Source organism: Bactrocera latifrons, unplaced genomic scaffold (assembly GCF_001853355.1).
Source record: "Bactrocera latifrons isolate USDA-ARS-PBARC rearing strain unplaced genomic scaffold, ASM185335v1 scaffold_0, whole genome shotgun sequence".
In the NCBI taxonomy this organism is placed as follows: domain Eukaryota; kingdom Metazoa; phylum Arthropoda; class Insecta; order Diptera; family Tephritidae; genus Bactrocera; species Bactrocera latifrons.
The window spans coordinates 2,306,479-2,325,486 of NW_017534406.1; the positions used below are offsets into that span (position 1 = coordinate 2,306,479).

Genomic DNA, 19,008 nt, shown 5'->3' on the forward strand with positions numbered 1-19,008 from the left:
AAAAATTAATTTCATAAGTTAATTTCAAAACAAATTAATTTAATCGACGTAATTCAAATAAATGATGCTCAATTAGCAGAAATAATATACAAGCTTTTAAAAAATATATATAAATACAGTACAATACGGTGACGGCATGACGTATTGAACGAGTTCCGCATGTGTGGAATGCAACATATTGTCTACGTAGCGTTTTTCCATAGATTTCCTTACTTTTTGTTTTGTTTCGATTTTGCTTAACACCGACGGTCGGCAGCTTTTTTTTAATACTTAAATTTTTTGGCGTTATTTAAACATTCATTTTCTTAATTTTTTTTTTATTATTATTATTTATTTTCTTGTAATAAATAAAACACGCGGCGACTTTCAAACTAACTCCAGCCTTTTAACCATTTGTCAGGTTAGCGCGAGGTATTGCCGCCTGGACATGAACTCTTTGTTGCAGCCACTTTGTTATTTGTGTAGTATGACTGGTATTTCTTGATTTGCTTTGTGTTATTTCTTCAATTGTCGTCAGCTTATCTTTACTTTTTGTAGTTTTTCCCACCTCTTTTATTTTCCACATAGCTTTTGTCTGCTTGTCGTGCCCCACAGAAATTAAGTAATACTTCTGCTCGGAGAGTTTTCACTCAGGCTCACACTATCGCTCTTATACATACGATTTTATCGACTCTTTCTCTTATCAATGTTGAATTCCGTTGTTTTCACAGCGCGTAAATAGCGAACTATTATTAGCTGAAAGCTTGGCTYCACATTTACTACATACATACATAAAGTATATCCGCATTGTACTTCACGTCTCATTTGCATATCGCTGATTTTATTTTTTTTTGTTTTGTTTCTATTACTGCATGAATTTTATTTATTTTTTCGTTACTTGTGTTTAATGCCAACAATATGACCATTGGTCGCCTGACATTTCCTCGAAGTAATGTTGTGTTAATGTAGCTATTTAGTTGACAGCTGAGCTTGTAGGTGCTTATATCTGACTTACTCGACGTCCTTGGCCATGCAGCAAATAAAAATATAATACAAAATATAGACTGCATTAACTTTCTACTCCATTGAACCCGCTAAAAGCGTTTACTCAAGCCATTCAGTGTCACTTACACATTAGACTTGCAACAAGTTACACGCATAGAAAAACTGTGGCAAGGTCAATTCCTTGCATCGAATATCAAATGGCTGGCTAATATCAATTGCAGCAGTTTCAGTGTCAATGTCGCCATTTATTACCTCGCCTAATATATAATTATCTATTTTGTATAATTTTGGAATTTTCTTCTGGCTAAACCGCTTAGAGTGGCGATTTGACTACGTAAGCTAAAAAATAATCAATGTGCAGAATAATAACAATAATTATTACTATGCTACTTTTCGTATAATAAAGGGTGTTCCCACTTGACTCAAAACAAGTTTTTTGTAGATGTTTTTACAAAAAAATGTTTAAGAGAAATGATTGTGTGAATGACTGCTTTTGGATTTATGATTGGGAATGTTTGGGAATTACATCATCTAGAAATGCGAAACTTTAACTCAGACACTAGTTGTCGCGACAATGTTGTCTACAACCTTTTTCATTTCTAAAACCTTTCAGAGCACACGATCTATGGGTTCTTCATAGATTATGGACGGTATGTTTATAAAAATTGAAATGCTATTCTCTCTTCGTGTGATCCCTAGGTAATTGCCTACACCACAGTGTGTAACAGAACTTCATGGCGTTCCCACGACATTCAGGTCAAGGTAACCAGAACGGATCTGGATTCCTATCCAGCCAAAACTCTCAATTCGGCACCATTCCTCGAAATTACTTCAAGAATATTTTCTGCCATTACAACAACAACTGAACGTCATATTTATGTACGAAAAAAGTTTAGAGTGATCATTTTATCAGCCGTACTCAAGTTTGGACTTGGATTGCCATAAGAATTTAAATCACGACTAAAGGCCAGGAAATTTATACACATTTTACTAAGGAAGTGTTATCTGTGTGATTAGATACGGTTAAAAACTCTATTTGACTATTTTCAATTACCAAAACTAAAAACCAATAAGAAAGGATCATTTCATGTTAATGTCCCAGTCACTTAACCAACCGTAACCTACATAAAACATATATGCAAATGCTAGTTCAGTATTCCAAACGATGTACGGTGCATCTTTAGCACCCACTTTGTACGTATTGTTTTATATTTGAGGTTGAGAATACCCAATATTTATTTCTCATGCTTCAAAGCTACTTTCAAAATAGTTCGTCTTCTAAACTACCTTCTCCAAGCTGGAATTAGATAGCGAAATCTTTGAAGCTTCTTCACATATATAATATGTATTCTACAGTAGGGAGTGTTCTCTTGGCGGTTACAACGGAATTTTTCTCAAATCCATTGACCATATAAAGGTATTCAGAATGTTAATAAAGAATAAATTAACTTCAGCAGCTTATTAGTAAAGCCCTAGAGGTATTCCAATAACTATATTTCGAATACCCATACAAATCATAAATGATTTGACTGGCAAATCGAACAGTCAGCTGATATAAGTCAAAATTACGAAAAATATTGAAAAGTGTTTAAAAAGCAGTACTCAAATGGAGCAAATGCTTTTTTTAATATACCTAAGGTAGTGACTTAGGGTCCTTTCGATAAATAGGACACAACTCTCTCTCAATGACCGCACCAAGTACCTTGAGGTAGTCTTCGACAGCAAACTGCTGTGGAAGCACAACGTGGAAGAAAGAGTGAGAAAAGCTAACAGTGCTATATATGAATATAGGCTGATGATCGGCTCAACCCGGGGGCTCCCTCCCTCTCTGATTTACTGGTGCTCAAAGCAATTACATTCTTCTGCATTTCAATACAATAGTATAAGTGGACAGGCGTACGAAAATCCACCTATTAGAAGCCAATGGAAATGCTCAGAAGGTCGTTGCGCTTTGCACACTAATTTACTAAACAGCTCCAACGGCGCTTCCAGAGCTGGTACTAAACCTGCCAACTATAGACCCTTTCGCGGCAAAGTTGGCTGAAGGACTACCGGCTCCAAGAGAATTTACATATACTAGAACCTTCGGACATAGCGGTTTAACAAACACTGACTACCTGATCCCACTTTTCAAATGTGAAAGAAGGTACAAAGTAAACATAGAAAATATATTTGGCATGAAGATATGTTAGCTAACAACACTCTAAACATTTAATCGGATGGCTCGAAAAAGACGATGGAGTTAGTGATACTAGACTAGGATAGACTATCTAGGCATAAGGCAGCCTTTTAAATTGCCGGACCACTGCAGTATATTTCAAGCTGAGGTCTGTGCTATTGCGAAAGCACCTACAGGTAATTCCAGAGTGAACATCTACGTAGACAGTCAAGCAGCAAGGCATCAACCTCGTAACGCATATCAGCCAGAAATATCTTGGGAAGCAGGACAACAGTGGAAATTGTTATCAGAAGCAAGCAACTTCACTTCTACTGGATGCTAGGATACAAAGGCATCGAGAGCCTTGAAATAGGGGACGAGATCGCCAAGAATGATGTACGGCTATACACCCAAAAACGTGATCAACATTGGGAAACCGATTCGTATTCTATACGACGATCTGGAAAGATGAATAGTAAAAAAAATCAAACCCGATGAAACGAGCTACCTTGGTGCAAATCTGAAAAAAGTCATGTGCAAAACGATAGGTCCGAAGTATACAAAACTCCTTTGGGGACTCGATAGAGGAGACTGTAGGAACATGATCGGAATAATAATAGGTAACTGTCTGGTGGCGACACACCCACGCAGAATAGGGCTGACAGAAAAATTTCAGGAAATTTCAATAACAAAGCACTATGAAATATTGAAGCATCTCTTGTGCACTTGTCCCGCATTGGCAAGATTACGCTGTAAGCATCTATCGTCCCCACGGTATGACACTATACTTGAAGATTTATCGATAATGAGGCCACAGACTCTGTTAAAATTCGCATTATAAGTGGTATATGCATGGCTCATTGGGCTAACAGATTCTGCACATTAACTAGGATTAACAACTGGTTTATTAGCGTTCACGTAGCCTCTAAAAATTTTAAAATTGAAATTTTAATATTAAAGTACATTATCTATACAAATAGACCCGCAAAAATGTTAAGTCTACCTTATCTAGCAAAACCTCAAAAGCATTAAGCCGCTTTCAATGTAGAATATGTCAGCAATTTGTTGAGATTGCGAAATTCTTCAATCAAAGCAGCCGTTATAAGAGCACTGGCCACACCATGGCGCTGAGCAACTTTATTTCTGAATGTCAAATGGTTATGGCAAAACAAGTTCTACAAGGAACAAATAAAATACACGAAACGTTTATGCGATAATTTTACAAAAGAACAAGAAAAAATATTAACTTCAGTTGCACCGAAGCTAAATACCCTTCACAGGTGCATTTCTGTTAGTAATTATGTGGTCAGTTTATATGAAAGCTATATGCTTTAGTAATCCAAACTGAAATTTTTTTTCAGTGATTATATTATTACCTTAAGCAGTAATCCATGTCAAATTTCGTGACGATACCACGACAAATGTGAAAGTTTTCCATACAAGAGCTTGATTCCGATCGTTCAGCTTGTATGGCAGCTATATGCTATAGTTAACCGGTCTAAACAATTTCTTCGGAGATTACATTGCTGCCTTAGAAAATAATCTATACCAAATTTCGTGAATATATTTTGTCAAATGTACTAATTTTCCATACAAGAACTTGATTCCGATCGTTCAGTTTGTATGGCAGCTATATATTATAGTGGTCCGATATCGGAAGTTCCGACAAATGGGCAGCTTCTTGAAGAGAAAATGACGTTTGCAAAATTTCAAAACGATATCTTAAAAACTGAGGGACTAGTTCGTATATATACAGACAGACGGACAGACGGACATGGCTAAATCGATTCAGCTCGACATACTGATCATTTATATATATATATATACTTTATAGGGTCTCCGACGCTTCCTTCTAGGTGTTACAAACTTCGTGACAAACAAACTTAATATACCCTGTTCAGGGTATAAAAACCACGAAGGCACGAGTACATACGAGTATATACGAATTTACGCAAGTCTTTTCGAGTTATTTCTCTCGAACAGATGCGGATGCTAACCGGCGGGTGTTGAATAATGCAAAATGCAAAATGCCTACGTAAAGAACACGCTCGCCATGGCTGTAATGCAAATTAGACAGCAACAACAACAATAATAATAACAACAACAACCGCAGCAATAATGGCTTTGAAATGGAAAAATATTATTGCAGATGAGCTGAAACGAAACTTAATGCCAATCGAATGACAACTACTAACACAACAACAGCAACAATAAGTGTAGTAAAACAACTGGTAAATATGTAGAACCGGTTAATTATGCAAAATTTGCGTCTAAAAAGCGATACATGCGGTTAATTATGATGGTAAACTTGTCAGAGCGATTAGCGCATGTGACTGCCAAGCGGGCGGGCGGTCCGGCTGCTAGGAAAAAGAAAATAAAGTGATTTTAGTTAAAAATAGCAGAGAATGCCACAATAACGGGTGCTTAATGAGCGCTGAAAAAAGCACAAAAAAAATTTAAAAAAGGAAAAAAAAAAAAATTAAAAACAAAAAGAAAAAAATTAAAAATAACAAGAAAAAAATTGAATAATATTTTTTTTTTTAAATTTTAACAAATTAATTAACTTTTGAATGGCTTAAAATTATGTAAATTTTTTCTTGGGAACTTTTCGCACTTTCGGCCATGGTCAATAGCACGGCGAATGCATGCAAACGCGCCGCAAAATGCGAACGAACGCCAAACAGCGTGTGGGAATAACATATAGACATGCAACAAATCATGCAACGCCACCGACTGACAGTCGATAAATCATAACGCCGCTGAAAAGTGAAGCGATAATGAAGCAATAAAAATTATTTATGCTTTAGTCGCGCTTACCAGGTGTGTGCGAGCGTGTTTATATGTGTTTTGGCAGTCAAAAGAAAGTATTAGCCAGTGCAACAACAACCACACTATTTTTATTATTTTTTTTTTTTTCCTGGCGCTTCCGTTTATGTAATGCGATTGCCAATAATATTATTTATCGAACGCTTATTTGTCTGGCGAGCGCGCTATTTTGGGACGGGCGCGCGGGTTTTGGGGCATATAAGAAAAAAGTTTGTGGTCAAATGCGAGCTTACACACAAACGCAAACCGGCCAGTAATAGTTGCCAGCCAGCGATAAACAGCCAAAGAGGAGATATGCCGTATATATTGGGTACTCGAAAAAGTCTTTTCGTATTTCAAATCAAATAAATATATAAATAAATAAATAAAAAATATGTAACATTTTGGTCGACAACTTTTTGCAATTCTCCCGCTAGAAACAATATTCCATTAGTGTAAACTTTCATCAGTTCATCAAAATACGCAAAGACTTTTTCGACTACCCAATAGTATATACAAAAACATACATATATATATATATATTCTATATACATATATACATACATATATCCGTAAAATACTTGTAACCACATATCGATTTCTTGTCACGCTGTCGCACTCATTCACTGCCAAAGCTGCCAATGGCAACATCAAGTGGCGCATTCGCGCACGCGCTGCCCAATTTCTTGTTTTTCATTTAATTTTTCGAATTTTTTTTTTAGTTTTTATGTCAACAACTTTTGCTTTCGTTCACAACTAGTTTGCTTCATCTGCCCGCTGGCATGCCCAATTCGCTTTTAGTGTGTATTTCGGTTTTCTAGTCGCACAGCTTCCACTTTCTTTGTGGCCCGCTGCGCCTGGCTTTTATCTCTTCACAGCTTCGCGTATATTACTTTACTTCTGCTTTATACTTAATGATTATGTAAAAGTTATGGGTGTTTCGCTTTTGGCTTTGTCGCTGTTGCTGCCCACTGCCTTACATATCGCTATAAGCGCATGGCTGTTTTATTCGGTTATGTGGCTCTCCATGCTTTAGTTTTGCGTTGACATACATATTTTTCTTGATTGGCGCTATTATTGTACAACTGTCTATAAAAGAAATTGATGCATTTAACTCTTGTTGTGTTAATTGCATAGGCGGATGATACCGTTACTAAATTTCTATTTCGATTTTTTTACTAAACCCGTTTTATTGTAAGCGAGTATCGAAAGCTCAATAGGTTTATACGAAGAGTAGAGCAACTGAGTTTGCACTTCACTCATTAACCTTAAATATAGAGTTGTAGATCATAAAAAATATATATAATAGCGCGTCATCATAGCATGGATAAGAACTCTAATAAGCTGCAGGAAGTTTAATGCAGAATAGAGCGATCCAGATCGCTCAAATTAGCAGGAACAAGTATTCTTCTGGCGGGTGTATTATCGGCTCTTTTGTGGTCACTTGTAACTAATGAGCCTCTAGGAAAATTTTAAGAAGCATCACCCAAAAGGTAAGTCTTTACAGACGACATAACTGTACTAGTAACGGGTAAGTTGCTAGATATAACAAGTAGCGTGGAGAAAGCGTGCTAAAAGTCATACGCCTGTGAGCAGTAAGAAAGATCCCATCATGAAATTCCCCTGGGCACAATGGTGTAAAATAAACCACTAACGACCAAGCCAAAAACCTGAGAATAATATTGGACAGAAAATTCTTGTGGAAGAGAGAAAAAAAGGGGTAGTGGTGTTCTCCACGCATGTAAGAAGATATTGTGATCTACATGTAGCCTATCACTTGTCACGTTATGCAACGGCAGTCAAGCGGGTTTTCCTGTCAGCAAAATCTCAGACAAAACTATCGGGACTACAGGACCATCGGGCTCGATAAACAGGATGCTGGTGGATAAAATAGACCACATATACTTGCGCTATAGTATTTGGGAAAGAACGCTTCAACCCACAGGAATTCGCAACACACACCTCCGGTTAAACATCTACACGGACGGACCAAAAATGGTTGATCGAGTGGATCCCAGATCCAATACGCGGAGCTAGCTCTTAGGCGACCTTTAAAGCTGCCGGAATACTGCAGTATCTTTGCGGGAAAGCTGCACAGATGGCTAGTAACTGATAAAGCTGTCCAAAAAGCATCCGGTTGTCTACCGAACCAGTTCAGTAACTAAGCAAGTCGCTATAAACGATACTTATATCTTAAGGATATACGGGAACGCCAAGATTATGTGCAAGAAAGGGGAATGAAAACACGCCACATACACGATCTCAAAAGAACTGCAGAATGGTTGTTGGACAAATAGCAGGTCACAACGTACTGACATGATATGCGAACCCTACGGGCATTATTAACGATGACTCTGATCTCTGTTAATTTTCTGCGGCTTCTACGCAGCTTTAGAAATAAACTATTGGCTATATTATTTGCTATTCCTAAACGAAAAGCTGTAAAGCCTAAAATAGTCCCTCAGATGAAAAGGAACTTTCAAAAATTACTTTGAAGAACCAATAATTTGGTCACAGCTTCCTGTTGTTATAATGTGCATGCTGAATTTGCTTGCTAAATATCTCTGATAAGGCAATAAAAAGTGCGGCAGCGTAAATATTGCTCTAGGCAACTGTGGCGCACAAAAGTATGCAGTAAAATTTTGATTTTCTTGCGCGAAGTGCAACCTGCTCCGGCTATTTATAAGTGACAACAAAGGTTTTCATGGCATGCTCACTTATGGAAAATTAAAATACATTCTTAAACACATAAAGTGGAGAGTAAGAAAAATTTCTCAAACAATTTATGCCCTCGCACTATCTACGTGGCCATTGTTGCAGTGCCTTGTGCCTATTTGTCTCACTTATTTTCACTTATTTGCCGATAAAAGTAATTTCTTACGCACCTTGTGGCATAAAGGGCAGTGCAAGCGATGTGTCCAGTGCAATACCCTTCTTGCACTTTTTGTTTTTCTTCGCCATATTTTGCTTTCATGCACATTCTTGTCCATTTTGCTTTTGACTTGAATGCAATTCCCCACTATAAAGATAAAATGTATATACTATATGTATATCCGTTGCATAATTGACACCCTGTATGCAGTGCACCCAGTGAACTCCGCCGCAAATTCGGCGACCACCGCAGCGGTTGCACAATGAGTGTTGCACAAATTTTATGCAATTTCCATTGAATATGACTATCAGCTTCATATCAGCGCAAAGACTTCAATAATGTGCAATTCGCGTGTATGCGCGGGTGTGTGTGTAAAGTTTAACTTTAATATTTTTCATTTTATGACTGCAGAGCGTTATGCAATCGAACCTTTAGTTGGGATTTTCCCTTTATGCCGCGGACAATATTATTTACACTCCTTTGTATTTATTGCCGATATTTTTTATGATTGCTCAACTTATTGGCGATTCGTGCTCTTTTAATTTGCCAAACATCACATGCATGCGTGCAGCGGCTATCACACACATACACGCACTCACACAAACACACGCAGTGGCAAAAGTTTGCAAAAATGTAAAAGGTACATAAAATGTAAGCGAACTGAAGTAGTGAAATTTTCAACAGCCTTTCGTGCAATAAAGTTTTTTATGTAAGTTATTTACATGCATATATACATATATTATATTATATAATCATACATATATACCATATATACCATATATATCGTACAAACTTACATATGTCTGTTTTTGAGTTTATTTCAATACATAAAAGCTGAAAAATAAAGAAGATGCAGGAAATTCTGAAGATTTCTRCAAATGTATGTATGTATACATGTAGTAATTTTTATCTGCAGAGGTACATAGGAAGTTGAAGACAAATATTATTATTCGTACTATCCAGAAGTTGTGATTACAATTATTATGATCTTACATCCAACTCGTAGCCCTCGGAGGATTGAGAAATCTTAAGTCTGTTATTAAAATACTAAAATTTCAAATTAGTGAAGATTTGAACCAATCAGTTTGCTTAAAATACATAGACCCGAACAACCGTCAACATAATTTTAAACAAATTATGAAGTAAGAAAGAAATCGGATACCTGAAATCGGTTATCAACAAATATAAAAACAAAAGGGATTCATATAAATAGGCAATTGCTTAAGAGAAAGCACTGTTAAGAAGAGCTAAAAATAAAAAAAAAAAATATTGATACAAACGATAAATTTCGATAAAATATTAAATATCGGTTAATCCTGATAGGCAGATGCCGATTATTATCGATAAAATTTTCCAATTTTTAGTAATTGTCTATAAAAAAACATAACTGAAAAATACCATCGAAACTATTAATATGTGACCTGCTCTACGAAAACGGAGCTAACGTGCGAAAACTAGTTTTCTGGGAAACAGCTGTTAAAAATAAACAACTCATCTTCCCTCCGAATCAACTAAAAAGTGAAAATTGACACCTAAGCCCCCTTTCCGTAGACCAGGTCACATATATTAATTGCATACCCATATTGTGCAGTCGAAGAAGGCTCTTCGTATTTCTAATCAAATTTCAAGTAATTTTCCTTTTTTTATAATAAAATTTAACGAATCAAATATATACCACTTTAGTCATCCAGTTTTTGCCATTTTTTCGCTAGAGACGTTATTCCATCAGCGTAAAAATGTTCTGGTTTCTCGGCGAAAAACTGCGACAAATAATTTTCACAGGCTTCACTTGAAGCCAACTTTACTCCATTAAGGGAGTTCCGCATTGACCGAAACAAATAGCAATCCGATAGTGCAAGGTCCGGGCTATATGGATGCATCAAAACTTCCCAGCCAAGCTCTCCTAGTTTTTACCGACTAACCTAAGGTCTACCGTTGTCCTGATGGCAGACGAATTCCTTTCTGTTGATCAGTTCTGGCCGTCTTTTTTCGATTGCTTACTTCAATATCATCAGTTGAATGTAGAATCAATCGTTCGACCAGGCTGAAACAGCCCATAGTGTATGATTCCTTTCCAATCCCACCAAACACTCCGCATAACCTTTCGAGGCGTCAATCCTTGCTTTGCGACCATTTGTTGAGCTTCACCCCGCCTGGACCATGATCATTTTTGCATATTATTATCGTATTTGATCTTGATCTACTTTTCATTTCCTGTTACCATTCGCTTCAGAAATGGTTCGATTTCTCTTCGTTTCAGCAAAGAATCGCAGATGTTAATTCGGTCTATTAAATTTTTTCTTTTTGTAGTCAGCCCTTTTTAAACCGTTTGATGAGGAATGTTAAGTTACTTAGCAATGTCATGGCTGCTTATGTGACGGTCCTGATAAATAGTTTCTATAATTTCATCGACTTTTTCAACGATAGGTCGACCAAAGCGAAGTGCATCTCTCACATCGAAATTTCCAAAACGAAAGCGAGCGAACCATTGTTGTGCTACACGAACTGATAGAGCATCGTCTCCCTAAACTTCACAAATTTTTATGGTGGCTTGCGTGGGATTCTTCCCTTTTTATACAAAAATTTCAAAATATAGCGAATTTCTTCATTATTTTCACTCATTTTTGAACAGCTGTTACTTTTTTCCATCTTTCCCGAATTCAATTTCCCCTTTTGGTTAAATGAAGCTTAAAATCTCACCTTTCCAACACAATAAATATACAAACGAAAAGTCTTTTTCGACTACCCATTATATGTATATATTAGCTGAACGAAATTTGACTCGAAAATGTTGGATATTCCAAGTCGTTACTTACGTCAGTACAAGTTTTTGCGAACGAGTTGGACTCTCCACAGTCTTCTGCACACTCTCAGCATCGGCTGCTATATTTTCTGCAATGCGCACTGGACATGGTCTCTTCGGTCGAATATTATTCAGTAATGAATGCTGGGTCTCGAGATGAGTGATGATGTTGCCAATGGTACGCTCAGTCGGCCCGTCTGCATATACGCGAAATAGTTCCTCAGTTTTTAAAATACCGAATTTTGATCACGTTCTTTTTGCATATAGCTGCCATACAAACTGAACGATCTGAATCAAGTGCTTGTGTGGAAAGCTTTTGTGTTTCTTAATTATTTCTATTATAGCTACTATGCAACCGAAGTTAAAGTTTTTTATTGCTTAATGTTCTGGTAATAAAAGCAAGAAAATATGTGGATACTGGGGAATGGAACTATAGTTTTAATTTGTATCAGTTGCTTGTTCGATTCGCCGCTCTCTAGATTTTGGTAATAGGTTTTTGTTTTATTTATTTTCGATAGTTGACCTCTCAGTTGCATTTCCATAAATTGAGACATAAATCGAGAAATATTACTAAATCTTTTCAGTGTGAAAGGTTTCAGCAAATAAATTTATTTTATATTTATACGTTTTTTGTGACATTTAAATTTTTTACTTTCCTTTTATTATCACATTTTATGTCCTTACGTACGACCACCACAGCGGACACAACCGACGCAAATATTTACTGCGGTCGTTGCGTTTATTTATATGCCAAAAAAAAGGAACGTAATTGAATTTATTGCCAGTCTTACGCACACGCCGAATAACGAAGCCGCTTTCTTGCCGTGAATGCCAGCACACACTAGCGGCTACGTTTCCGATTTCGCCTGCCACCGCAACGGTCTTGCGCGGTCATGTGTCGCACACAATTCTCCTGCTGTCATTATTGCAATTTTTTGTGTTTTTATTTTAAAATTTACATTTGTATAGATTTTTACATTTCGCGCCGGCCACCAAAATGTGTGTGTGTGTGTGTGTGTGAGTGCGATACTTTTGTATGTATAATACAAGGGCAGAGATGTTGAAAGTCGCAATCAACAAGCGTTTCTCAAGTGTCGCAGTCATCGATAAAGCTTTGTTTCCACCACAATTGTGGTTGTTGTTGTGCGTGCATGTACGCGTTGGTAGTTGTTGTTGCTGCAATTGACTCACAGCGATCAACCGTTTAAATGTGCAGCTTTACGCACATGATTATTGCAGCGTCGTTGTTGTTGTCACATGTTGTTGTTGTTGTTTTTGGTGGTGCTGCTGTGGCTGTTTTGTTGCTGCTGTTACTGATATTTTGTTATTGTTTTTTGCAACTTTTGCTGTTTTTGTTGTTGCAGCGTTAATTGTTATTGTTGTTGTAATCGATATTTCACTCATGTCGCTCACACTATTATTCTTGTTGTATATTTGGTTGTGGTTGTTTTTCTGTTTGTTGCTGTGCTGATTATTGTTATTATTTTTGTTGTTGTTGTTGTTGTGGTTACGCAGTGTTGGTTTGACCATTTCGCACCAATTTCAGTATTGTTTTCAATCGTCAGCCGCAGCAATTTACTTTGTTTGTGCCGCCATTATTGTTGGCGTTTATTTACACATTCGCACACCGACGCCGCAGCAGCTACAGCGTCAGCAACGCCACCGCCAGTCGCTGCTGGTGAAATATTGAGAGAATTTCAAGCGTCCATTACGTCCAGGCGCCAACATTGTATGACTTTTCTTTCGACACGAGTCATTCCTTTGAAAGTAGTTTATTTGTCATACTCTTATTTGCATACTTAAATTTGCGCTAGTGTGTGTATTTACACACATACATGCACAACAAAAGGCACGTGTGTGCAACCATGCAGCGCTTACTGCTTGTAAGCTCGACATTTAAGAAATTATTGAAATGAATTATTGCCATATCTTGAGCCGACCGCTGTGTATGTGTGCATGTTGTTGTTGGTGTGGTATCTGCATGCGTAAATGAGTGCGTATTAATTAATTAATGCACAGTGGTAATTTACGAAATTGATTGCAAAGAATCACAAGCCGTTGCGCTGGGCAATCGCTGATAAAAGCCAGAAAGTCGAAAGAAATATAGTTTTCGCAAAACACTCACACACACATACATACATACATATATGAATATAATAATCGTTTGCAAAATATATATGGCTGTGTTCGGGTTTTAATTTGCTTTTAAGTTGAATTAATGTTTCGACAGCAATGCGAGCGTTTTCCACAGTTATGCCCATTATTTGTATGGCTTGCGAATAAACGCCATAAATCTCGGTTATAATGGACATTCGAAAATTTCGCTTCACTATGATAAAAATATCTATATAAAATCTTAAAATCAGCGAAAATTAAAAATTAGACCTAATTTTTGGATATTCTGCTTAAGGAACCACTTGAGAAAATGGGATTTTTATTCTGAATCTCTTATTTTTCACACTTGCTCCGATTCTCTTTTTCCGCTCTCGCTCTCTTTTTAAGCGCAATCTTCTTATGGAAAGAAATCGTTGTTGTTGTTACGGTCAAAAGACATTGCTGAAGAAATTTCGAGAAATTGTGCCAAGTTGACTGCCCTTGACCGGATAAAACTTCAGGTCCCTTCCAATTACATAGACCCGACTGTCTTGGAAATTGTTGGTAAGAGCACAGGTTTACTGAGAAGGATCCAATGTGTACAGAGTTTTTGCGGAAAGTGAACGAACGAGCGGTCGGTCAGCCGTCAAACGTCTCTCTCTCAATTCTAGTTGAGAACAGAGCAAGTGTCTTTATGGTCGAGGTATTAGGCTTGCTGTAATCTCAGACAAAAAACCCTTTAATTAGGCAAATTATATTATATATAATTTCTGATTTCACTATTATCATAACCGGCACCAGACCAATATAACAAGGTGTAAGCTGGAACTAACTGTCTTTATGGAGTCCATTTTATCATCCTCACCTTGGTTTGCGAACAAAGAAACATAGACTGAAATAAGAGAGCGGACGGAATGGTGATAAAAGAAATATATAATGTTGAATCTCGGACATAGGTCCACGGTTCACACAAGGGCATAACAGGCAAAAGATTCAATACGAACTTTAACAAATAGTCATGGCATATACAGCACAAAAGATCTGCTCAAGAGAGAAGCGTCGAAAGTTTTCAAACTGACTGAAGTTATTACGGCCATTAATCGCAATTAAGTACTTTGCAATAAAGTGCAGAAAAAGGCGAGTTCAAGGCAACTATTGTGTGACACCGTGGGATCGTTTTCATGACTGTGGGGTCTAAGTAACCGAAACGGAAACGGATTTTTATCTGGCCGAGGACTGTTCACTCGGTATCGAAGCTCAAAATTACTTCAGGAATGTTTTCAGCGGCTACAACAACAACATTTATATTAACTGATTTGAAATGTAGTCAAAATAAATGCAAAATTTGAAGTAACTGTTCCATAATTTTATTCCTTGCACGTGCCATTCTCGCTAATATTAGCACAATCTGACTGTAAATTGGAACCTTGACAGTAAAAAGAGACAAGTTCCCTTCTTCTCTTCTTATAGCCGAGTTTACAACAGCGCGCCAGTCGTTCTTAATTTTTTTTTTTTCGCAAATTGGAGATTCCAAGTGTATACAGGTCCTTCTACATCTCGATTTTCCAACGAAGTGGAGGTCTTCCTCTTTCTCTGTTTCCCCCAGAGGGTACTGTATCGCATACTCTCCGAACTGAAGTGTTTTTATCCACATAACGTCCATAGATAGATGAGATAAGTTCCCTTACCCCTTAATGATGTATTCAACTAAAATATTTGTGAGGTCTAGTTAGCTGTGAAGGGCATTCTTGCTTCGGTGCAGCCTCTTAACCTAACAGTTTTGTGAAGTTTCAATTATTTTTCGGTATATCGTATTAAATAAAATAAAACATTGCTCTTCATCTAATTTTTTACAGTTAGTCCGCGGTCATTTAACTAAATTTCTCTTTTTTCCTAATTTCTAAAAATAAGCTTGCATTTATATTTTTAATCCATTCATACGCCTGTATCCCAATCAATGCCATCAGCAGGTGGCTAACTCAATAACGTTTTGAAACGCTATTCATTATATTGCAAATTATAGCATACTTTTAGACGCAAGGTTAAAAGTGTTTACTTTATTTCAGCTTATTTTCACATTTTGCTCGATTTAATTGCTAATAACTACAGAAAAGAATTCGCTTCAAGCTATAAAGCGTTGCATGTTTATACAAAAGCTTTATTAACTTCAGGCTTAAAATATTTCAATTAACTCTAATCTCGCTAAAAGCTGATATATATTTAGAATATGCTACGTATTAGGGTGTCTGTTATTTCCCAATATTTCTTTACAAAGAGGTACGAATTCCCAAAAAGGAAACACCGGCAACTCAACGCTGTTAAGTTAACAAAGTGGTAAAGAGTGAAAAAGGACTGTGATGAGAGATCAATCAGTCTGAGACAGAATACCTTATGAACAAACATGATCGCCAAGATATTGCGCTCTTTACTCGCACGGTATGGAAATAATGCAAGAAATTGTTGGCCTAATGACATATCACAACTTACTTGTATGACATGCCGGCCGGATAGGCATTGGTAACAACGATACATGCAGAAAGAACAACGAAGTAGTCATAAGTGAGACACTGAAACACCTCTACCATGCTTCTATTTCGGCTTATCTAGAATTCCTCTAAAATATCTAACAGCTTTCCAGTTCTAGGGGTAGATAAAATAAATCTTTTAAACTTCGTTAAAAACGTTGACATCCCGTGTGACGTAAACTTCAATTATAATTAAACTGATATGTGATATGTCATTCCTAGGGACCAGTAACTCCTTGTATAGCATGACAACCAGCCAATGTTTTGTTAGTATCCTCACCACTGGGGAAGTCTTGCCTTAGCAGTGGGCAACTCACCGTATCTGTTACAATCGATCTTGGTTCAAAAAGATATGGTGACAGCGAATGAACTAATCGTAGCTCGGCACTGGCCAAACTCCCACTATACCCAGTTATCCAGTAGTAGAACATATAAGTAGAGGGGGCATCGACTTCTTCCCATATTGATAACAGCGTTAGGGTACCTTCCGGAGGGTTATACCTCCACATGTTTAAATAAGTAATCACCCTAGGCTACTTGTAGCATTCTACATTGGCCACTGCAAGCTAAAGAAGCACTTTTACAACTTGGACATAGCTTCTTGCTCAAATTGCATATTCTGCAATAGGGGAGTCTGAAACTCCAGAACACCTGCTAATTGATTTCATAGCAGTCTGCAGACACAGGATAAAGGTCCTGGGATCCATGTTTCCAAATATGCTGCATCAATATGCTGGAGATAGGTGGGACTTTGTGTTTTAGGAGAGGACACAATAGGCATAGGTTCGTCAGTGTTAGAGTTACCTGCAATTCCGCTATGGCTTTTTCGCCATATTAGTGTTACCAGAAAGTAACTGGATGCCATTAATAAAAACGTGAAGCGTTCATTAAATTATCCTGAGCGCACGGCCAGTGAGCTTGAGGAAGCGTCTGTAAGGCCAATATATAAACATGGGAAATAACGGACACCCCCTATATACGCATGTTTCAATGCCGATTTCTGTTGCCACACGCATTTAGCCAAATGCCAACTGCTTTACGCGCATATTATTTACCAAAATCACACATGCACTTAATAAAATTCACAGCATTTACCAGTGAGCTTTTAATTTCAACAAACATTTCGCATTATTGCTTTATTTATTTTAATTTTCTATGCATTTAAACTAAATCAATAGACACTTTGCTAATTCAAGGTTTCAGTCCGCTAGCTTTACGCCAGCATGCGAAGCATATGCCGCGGCGCAATATTTGCAAACGGTGTATAGGGAAGACAACAACAGTAAAGCAATACTTGCCAAACAGCTGTAATTATTTAAAATGTTTAATTGAATAAACACCAACGCATAATTAGCATAAAATTATTATGTAAACAGAATGCGGCAGGCAGCAAAAGTGACCGACCATCCGCCTGTCGAAAACTCAAAAACAATTCGACATTATTAAAATTACAAAATATGTGGCGGAAAGCGAATTAAAAATGTAAATAAATTTTCCTAACGGCTTTGGCCATTAAATAAATGAGTTTTTACGCGAAAGTATGTGTATGTGTGTGTGKGTTAGTGTGTGCAGCGGCGTTGAGTGCTTTTGGGCCGGATGCAAGTGGCTAGATTTATTAGCAAGCGCCTGTATATGTGTATATATGGATGTGTGAATGTAAATATATATATATATATATATTTGTATGTGTGTCAGTATCAACAAATATTGAATATTATTTGTTTTTGTGTAAGTGAAAGCGTAGGTAGTCCCCATGCAAACAAACGCTGACCTCGCCGCTCGGCACACCGGCTTACACGTCCGCCGCTGCAGGTGCGCTTCCAATAACAATTGCGCTAATACTTTATTTAGCATGTTAAATATTTGGCAGCAGCATTGAAAATAAGTTTAAACCGGAAAATTAAATAGTTGGAACATTTTTCGACTAATCAACGGTGAAGCGCCTCACAGCCGTCCAATAAAACCCGCACGCCAACAAGTTGACCTACATCGCCTAATAACACGACCTTTTCGCCAACAGTAAATAAAATTTTATGCACAAAAATCACACACATACACATACACATATGGGATAGTTCAGGCTTGCAGCGCGCTTTTCCAGCATTTAGTTACTTGGAAAGCTAAACTTTTCCTCGGCTAAATTACGTGAATTGCACAAATTGATTTCGTTAAAAAATCCACTCGTGTACCTCGCCTCGTATGTAGCAAGTACAATGAAAATTTTTACTGAAAAAAATTCCGCTGAATGCTGTGCTTGGGTTGGTCAGCGCTTGTTGCGCTTCCAGCCATTTGCGCACACAAACTTCGACAAGCAAATGCTCTGTAACGGGCCAAGGCTAGCGTAGCTCAAAAAGCATGTGTTGCAAACGCAGGAACAATGCGGATAGCTAGCAGTTACAACAACCAAAGTCAATATTAGTTTATGCATTTTGTTTTGGGGTAAAAGACAAATGTGCGTAGTTAGCTTTGTGTAGTTGGGGGTAGTTATGTGACTAGTCTCATTTGCACTAATGTCGGCCAAAAGCGTTTTCTAAGCCACGCTGATAGGTTTTAGATCAAAATCTTATCTCCATCTTATCTCTGTTCTGCTCCTTCATCAGCATATATGTTTTTTGATTCGGTTCTCCGTTTTTGCTTTTTTACCATCTGATCATAATTAACTCGGACTGACATTTAAAAGCATGTGAGTATTAAAGTCTTCATTATCATCTTCAAAATAGGCTCCTAAATCAATACAAACACTCACCACATAATCTAATTTTCCATA

At 37.3% G+C, this 19,008-nt stretch overlaps 1 protein-coding gene across 1 annotated transcript in view; it reads left to right on the forward strand.

Annotated features, from left to right (window-relative positions):
• The window catches only part of LOC108978241, a 98,333-nt gene that overhangs the window by 1,103 nt on the left and 78,222 nt on the right, over positions 1 to 19,008 (forward strand). The gene's annotated exons all lie outside the window — the stretch shown is intronic.